Raw genomic sequence first — 7,215 nt, forward strand, 5'->3', positions numbered from 1 at the left:
TTTCAGAGAGTTAAAAAATGTTTTTAATTAGTTGCCAACATTTAAATATCAGGAGATCTCATGTTTTGGGAAAAAAAAAAAAAACGCATCAGTTTCTGGCTTCTCTTGAGAAACCAGGGACCTGGAAACTAGTGGCTGAAACTGAGTGGCAACTGCTCCCTAACATAGGGGCCTGTGTGCTCCCCTCTTGCCCCTCTATCATAATTTTTGCTCTTTCTCCCGGATTATTCCCATCAGCATAAAAACCTAATGTTATTTCTCCTCTCTTAAAAATGATCAACCCTCTCTTTCCTGTACTTTCCCCATGAGTGCTCTCTCCCATTTCCTTCCCCCTCCCTGCAGCACTAACCCCTCACAAGAGTTTCTCACACAGTCTCCACCCTCTTTCTCCCGTTCTCTGGCACATGCTCTGCAGTCAGGCCCTGGCCTTAGGCCCCACTGCAACACAGACAGATCCCCAGATGCCGGGGCTCACGTTTCCTCCAAGTCGACCCATGGGATGCCTGGCACTCTGGCACTTGGTCCCTCCTGGCCCTCCATGCTCACTATTTGCTCATCTCCAGGAGCCCTCCAGCTTCCACACTCTTGAGTATTCCTTTCTGTCCACCCTCTCAGGTATCTACCCATGGTCCTTAAGTCTCCCCATGCCCCTTCATGACTACCATGAGTCTTATTGCTTTAAAAAGCATCTATGTTCTGGGTCCCAAGCGTATATTTCCAGCTCAGGCCTCGGCCTGAACTGCAGTCATAGATGCAGCTGCCTACCTCACACCTCCTCTTGATGTCTAATAGATGTCTTACAGTGGCACATGCAAGCAAAACCCTTAGTCTTTCCCCCCTTGCCAGCTATGCCAGCTATCTCCCATGTGTCTCCGTGTACATTCTTCTTCCCTTTCCTCTCCCACTCACTACCCTGGAAGACTGACTTGTATGGGCTATTCCACTTGGGCTTCTGGTTGGGTTCTACCAATGTGAATCCCAGCAGGAAATCAAGAGATAAAGGAGAATGAAGTCCAAGTATTTATTTCTTACACTCCTACCACACAGGTCACCCACAGCTGGCAGCATCCCTCTATCAAAAGTCAACACAGACATTTCCACATAATTCTGTCTTTCCTGGGTCTGGTAACTGGCCTCTCCCACCTAGGGCTGCTCACTGTCCCACCTTTTACTAGACTTGGAGTGTCATTCTATCACTTGTGGTTTCCCTACACCCTGCCCACACCTTTATGAATAGTCCCTTCATTGAATCCTCCATGAATTATTCTAACCTGAGTGTGCCATCTGTTTCCTGCTGGAATCCTGGTTGTACTTCACACTGTTGCCCTTTTTATTTGAAGAGGATGTTATTGAGAATGACCATTCTTTGTGAAGAAAGAAAGACAGATGTATGTCCGTCATTTTAATGTTGCACTTTGATAGAAGCCTGAGGGGAAAGCAGAGCTACATAGTCATTTCAGCAAATATCTGTGACTAGACCTTTACCCAAGAGGATAGATAACAATTCAGAAGTAAATGCAAATGAGGTAGAAGAGCATTCACCTTAGGTAACAACTCTGTTGCATACACCAAACCAGTTGTGAACTCACGTGGTTCACTCCAGCTGTGGGAATAGAAAATTGCAACTTATAGAAACCTTCCGAGAAGGATGAAAACTGTATTCCTACATATTTTCAACCATTTTGCCAAGATACATGTAGTGGAGAAATATTGCATCTCCTTGATATGGGCATTGATTTAGCTGCCAGAGACAGAAGAAGCTGGAGTCATTATTAATTTATCTGCTGACATTGACCCAAGCCATTCAATAAACAGGAGGCCCTGCAAGGATTATATTTCACTGATGCTATTGTTTACTCTTACTCTTAATGCTATCTATATGCTCAGCAAAAACTTAATTAAGCAAGATCCTCTCTTTTTAACATTTCACGTTCTTTTTGCACCTGGCTTAGTATAAAAAGGAGGTAATATAGTAGCTCATCTACTGGTGATGGTTGGGACAACAGGAGAAGAGGAGATATCCCTTCACGTGTAAATTGTGAGATAGGCAGAGATTTTATCTTCAGTCTTCCACTTCCTGTCTCTTTCGTCCTTTCAGAATTCCTTTTAACTCTAACTTTCACAATATATGTACAGCCTAGTCTTTCTGCAAATAAAACAATCTGATAAACATATTAGTAGGAGGCCTTCAGGGAAAGATATGTGGGCTTTTCCAGTGCATTTTTGCTTTTAAAACCACACACAAAAAAGTAGGAAAGATAAAATATAAATCACGATGAAATAAGTGTCAGTTTTTCTATCATTTGAGGGGTTAAATTTTTTTTTTTGGAAGTCAAAATAAAGGAAAATAAAAGCAGAAAGGGTAAATAATCAGAGAGGTAAAGATTTCATGTACAAGGAGGTTTATCCTACATAGATTATTTATTCTGATAGAAGCAACAAAAATATGCCACATGAAAGGAATGGTTAAATAAAGTGTGATATATCCATACAATAGTTAAATAACTTTTTATACACCAATAAGCACCCATAAAACATCATCTTCTCAAAGTATGTTTGAACATATGAGGGACTGTTCAAGATAAAATGTTTTGTGGAATACTATGTTTAGTATTATCCCTGTTTGATTTATAAATGTATATGTGTATTACATATATGCATATTTGTAATAATAGATAAAGAAGAAGAAGGCATATGCTAAAATCCTAGCAGTGATTACCTCTGGATGATAGGATTATGGATGATCAATAGTCTGTTCTTTATAAGTTCTGTATTATATACACAATTTTTGCATTAAGCATATAAACATGTTTATTTTATAATTAAAGTTGGGGAAGTTACTCTTTAAAGGAGAGGACGTTGATTTACAGAAAAGAATGGTGGAATTTCAGGCAGCAAGGAATAGGCATTTTAATGTGTGCAAGAGCCTTCTATTGCATCAAACATAACAGCAGTAATTAATAACAGACTTCACAGAATAATAGTAATGAATCTTTTTTGTGTTCTTACTTTTAACCAGGGACTGTGCATTAGCGTTCTTTGTATTAATTGCTTCTCTTCTAATCTTCTTAACAGCACTATTGAAGGTAGGTGCTAGAATTAACCTGAAGAGGCAAGTGAAGTTTAGAGAAGTTAAGTAGCTAAGTATATTGGTTAGGGTAAAACTGCTGTAACGTAAACCTGAAATCTCATTGGACTCACAAAAGGGAAGCTGATTCCTTAATCACACAAAGGTTAGTTCTTAATCATGTGAAATCCCATTGGCAGCCCCAGTGGAGAGTGGGGTGAAGTTTCTACTCCACGCATGGATGGAAGAGGCCCTGCTGTCTTCAACACATGGCTTCCAAAGTTGTCCTGGACATTCATGTCAGGCTAGCAGCCAGGGTGATTGAGATAATGGAGGATTCTGCGGTTTTTATGGACCAGAATTCCCACCCACATTCCAGTGGCCAGAACTCAATCTCATGGTTACTCTTAACTACAAAGGAGGCTAAGAAAGAGAGTCTGGTCATATCTCCAGGAGGAAAGGGGAAAGGATTTGGAGAATGGTTCACTAACTTCTGCCATGTGGTGACTTCTGGAGATTGCAACCAAGTAAGTGGCAGGGCAGGATTTGAATACAGTCAATCCCATTCCAAAGCTGATATCGTAACCATGGAGCTATATATATTCACACCACAGAGGACTAAAAGTTTAAAAGCTGACTCCCTTAGGCACTGGTTTATAGAGCAGCAGAGTTGCTGTCTTTGGAAATGAGATACTCAATCTTTTATTTTTACTTACTTTTGAAAAGGAGGTTTTACTTTGGTTTTTGAAAGTTAAGGTTCGAAGTGAAAGGAGAGGTTGAAGTATGGTGAAAGCTAAATACCCAAGAGTGGGATAAACATCCAGGAATTATAGATAGAATGAGCTGAGGTGTGTGAAAAAACACTTCTTCAGTAGAAATAAGGTAGATTTTATCAAAGTGTAATACAAGAAGAATAGCATGTTATAAACTGATGGCAAAGGAAAGAAAAATTGCTTAATGCATATTCTCTCAAGAATAGTCTTCAAATAGGAAAAAGTAGAACAAACATAATTAAGAGGGAATTGAAACAGAGATGCAAAACAACAATGAATATACAGTCCTTTGCTCTATAAAGTGACATCTGTGTCATTGGAGATGGACCAGGTGCACACATTTGCCTCCCATTACTCCCCAGATCAACCAAAATTAAAATCTAGAAATACCAAAAGGAATAAACCCATAGCAGGGAAGAGAATAGAACTGAGGTTTACAAAGAATGAGAGATTTTAACATGTTTCTGGAAGGTGCAAAGTGTTTAAGAGTTAATTGACTGATGAGAGGCAGAGAAGGGTGACAGTCTAGAACTAGGGGCAGGGGATGAGGGAGCCGTCTGCCCCGTGGAGAAAGTTTTGGGTTGAGAGTCAACAGATCCTATGGAAGGCAGGTTTTAGCAGTGGAACAAAAAATGGAAGTGGGGGCAGAGGGAAACAGATACATGTAGTGAGATTCTATCTGTTGAAGAATCTATTAATGTAAAAGTCAAAATATACCTGATATAAAGGAGTAGGAGGGATGGGGAGTCAAGATAGGATGTCAGTTTTTATGTAAAAAGAAATAGAGGTTTGAATATTACTTAATGTTACAGCAATCATTAATAGAAAAACTAAAAAAAAAAAGAATTAAAACATTAAGCAGAGGAGAGAGGAAAGGGGTAGTAGTATAAACAAAATCCTTCTCTTTCATATCAGGGAGCCAATAAAGTACTTTATTTGATAAGTTAAGAACTGGAGATATTTCTTAATTTTATCCAATAAATTATCCAGTGGAGATAACCTCCAAAATAATAAAAATATTGAGAGTTTACTCTTTGAGTGGTGCCCCTGGGGGTGGAGAAGAAGCCAGTAGATTGTAAGTTGTAAACTTACAATTTGACTTGTTTATGCATTTTCTTCATGGAAAGTAAAACTCAGTACAACTCTCTAGATTCCCTTACTTTGTCATGCATAGTTTTCCCAGAAAGCCTATTAGAATACAGATTTCCAACCCTACCTCCAGCAACCCAATGAAGTAGATATAATTGTTATCTGCATTTCATAGATATAATTTGGCGGGGGTTTCTGAAACAGTGATGGGCTGTATACTAGGAACCATGTCTGTAGGCTGTGAGAAATTATTACCAATGTTTCTGCCAAAATCATAGGTATGAGAGCTGAACCAGCATTCTCACCCTGCTCTCCCTCTCACCACACTTCTGAAATCTGGCGTGGAAATCTGGCTGTTCACTTTTTCTCAGTTGGAACTGTCTTCAGGGAAAGATCTGAGACGCTGTGCCCACAGATGAGCCTGAGAAGATGGCATCCCCTTAGTGACTTCCCTTGGTCCATGGCCAGCACCTTCTATTTCTAAGCCCAGAAACAGTGTTGTCTGTGCCCTCAGAGAGTCACATCACTGCATATGACAACAAAGTCACTTTTCATTTATAATGAAAAGGTGACTGACACTTGGACTACACACTCTGATTGACCTGATCAGCACACTGTCTTCTTATGGAGGAATCATTTAGAACAAAAATAAATCTAGAAAGTTGCTTTGTAGATGTGGAATCAGTTTATTAGATGAATAGGATGTTTAATAGACGAAACTCCACTTGCCCATCACCCATCTCCACAGCATGTATATATCTAGGAGACCAGCACTTGCCAACCCTAGCTATCCCTTACACGTGTGGATGGAGCTTTTCATAAGTACCAGCACAGGCTCCCCCGCCAGATCAGTGAATTGGAGTCTTTGAAGGTGGGGCCCAGGCACTGTACCTTTGTTAATCTCCCTAGAAGATTGTAATGTACTGCTAGAGTTGAGAAACAGTGAATTCCCACCAGACTGTCTGAAAGCTTCCTTTCTTCTGACCCAAAAAGCAGACAAACTAATATGTGCCTCAGGGAAAGGCCTGAATGCTTGTGACACCATTTTGGTGACTTCATATGGTCCATGACTGACTAATTCCTTACAAGGTCCAGAAACTCAGTATTATCTATAATATAAGCACAACTTTGCTTTACGTGTGTTAGTTAGTTCATTTAATCCTCATAACAACGCTATGAGGTAGATACTACTGTTATCTGCAGTTCATAGAAGTGGAAACTGAGGAAACAGAGAGGTCAAGTAACTTGCCCAAGGTACACAGTTGTTAGATGGGAGAACTGGGATGTGAACCCAGGTGGCCTGACTTACAGTCTGGACTCAACCATCCTGTCATATCCCTTTACAATCACAGACTTCTCCCCGTCCCTTTTTGGCTGATCACCTCGATTCTTACTTCACAGAAAACCAGAGCAGTCCAAGAAGGCCTTCCACCTGCTTCCACAAACACACCTACCAGCCTGCTGTATCTGTGAGCATCCTCTCCATTTGTGCACCAGACCCCATCTCCTCTCACCAACTCAGGAACGTGGTTCCAACACTAAAACCACCTCTCCTCCTCCTTAGTTATTTCCTCAGTTGGTTCTTTCTCACTAGCTGGTCACATATTTCAGCATTACATATACCATAACATCTTTCGCAGAAAAAAAAATCCCTTCTGTGATCATACATCTCCTTTCAGCTGCCATCCTACTTTTCTCTTCTGTAGCCATGTTTCTCCGAAGAATGGTCTCTATTTGTCTTCACTTCTTTTTTTTTTTTTTTTTGCCGATTCTGCTTTAGACTTTAGAACTTTAGACCAGACTTTAGAGCTTCCCTTCCCCAACATAAACACATACAGTCGTTAAAATAGTGCAGGCCGGGGGGGGGGGGGGGGGGGGGGGCGGGGAACTCTGCTAACTCCAGTGGTCCTTCCTGAGTCTCCGTTTCTGCTTACCAGCAGTCTATGGCAGTGCTAATGCCCCTGGAAACTTCTTGCACTCTACTCTGTCTCAGCTGTGTCTTCTGCTATGTGACTGACTGTCTATTCTTTCTCAGTCTCATCTGCCAATTCCCCTGACCCCTTTGTTTTTTCTAAGCATTGGCATGGGCCATCCAAATTTCTTCTTATTCTACAGTCATTGCATAAGTGACCTTATCCAGTACACTAAGGCTCCTCAGATTTCTACTTCTAAATATCTTCATGACCATGGGATAGGAAATGATTTCATAAACAGAACATAAAATGTGCTAAGCATAAAAAGAAATGTAGATAAATCAAACTCTATTAAAAATTTAGACTGTAGGGC

The sequence above is a fragment of the Canis aureus genome, chromosome 9 (assembly GCF_053574225.1).
Source record: "Canis aureus isolate CA01 chromosome 9, VMU_Caureus_v.1.0, whole genome shotgun sequence".
Classification (NCBI taxonomy): domain Eukaryota; kingdom Metazoa; phylum Chordata; class Mammalia; order Carnivora; family Canidae; genus Canis; species Canis aureus.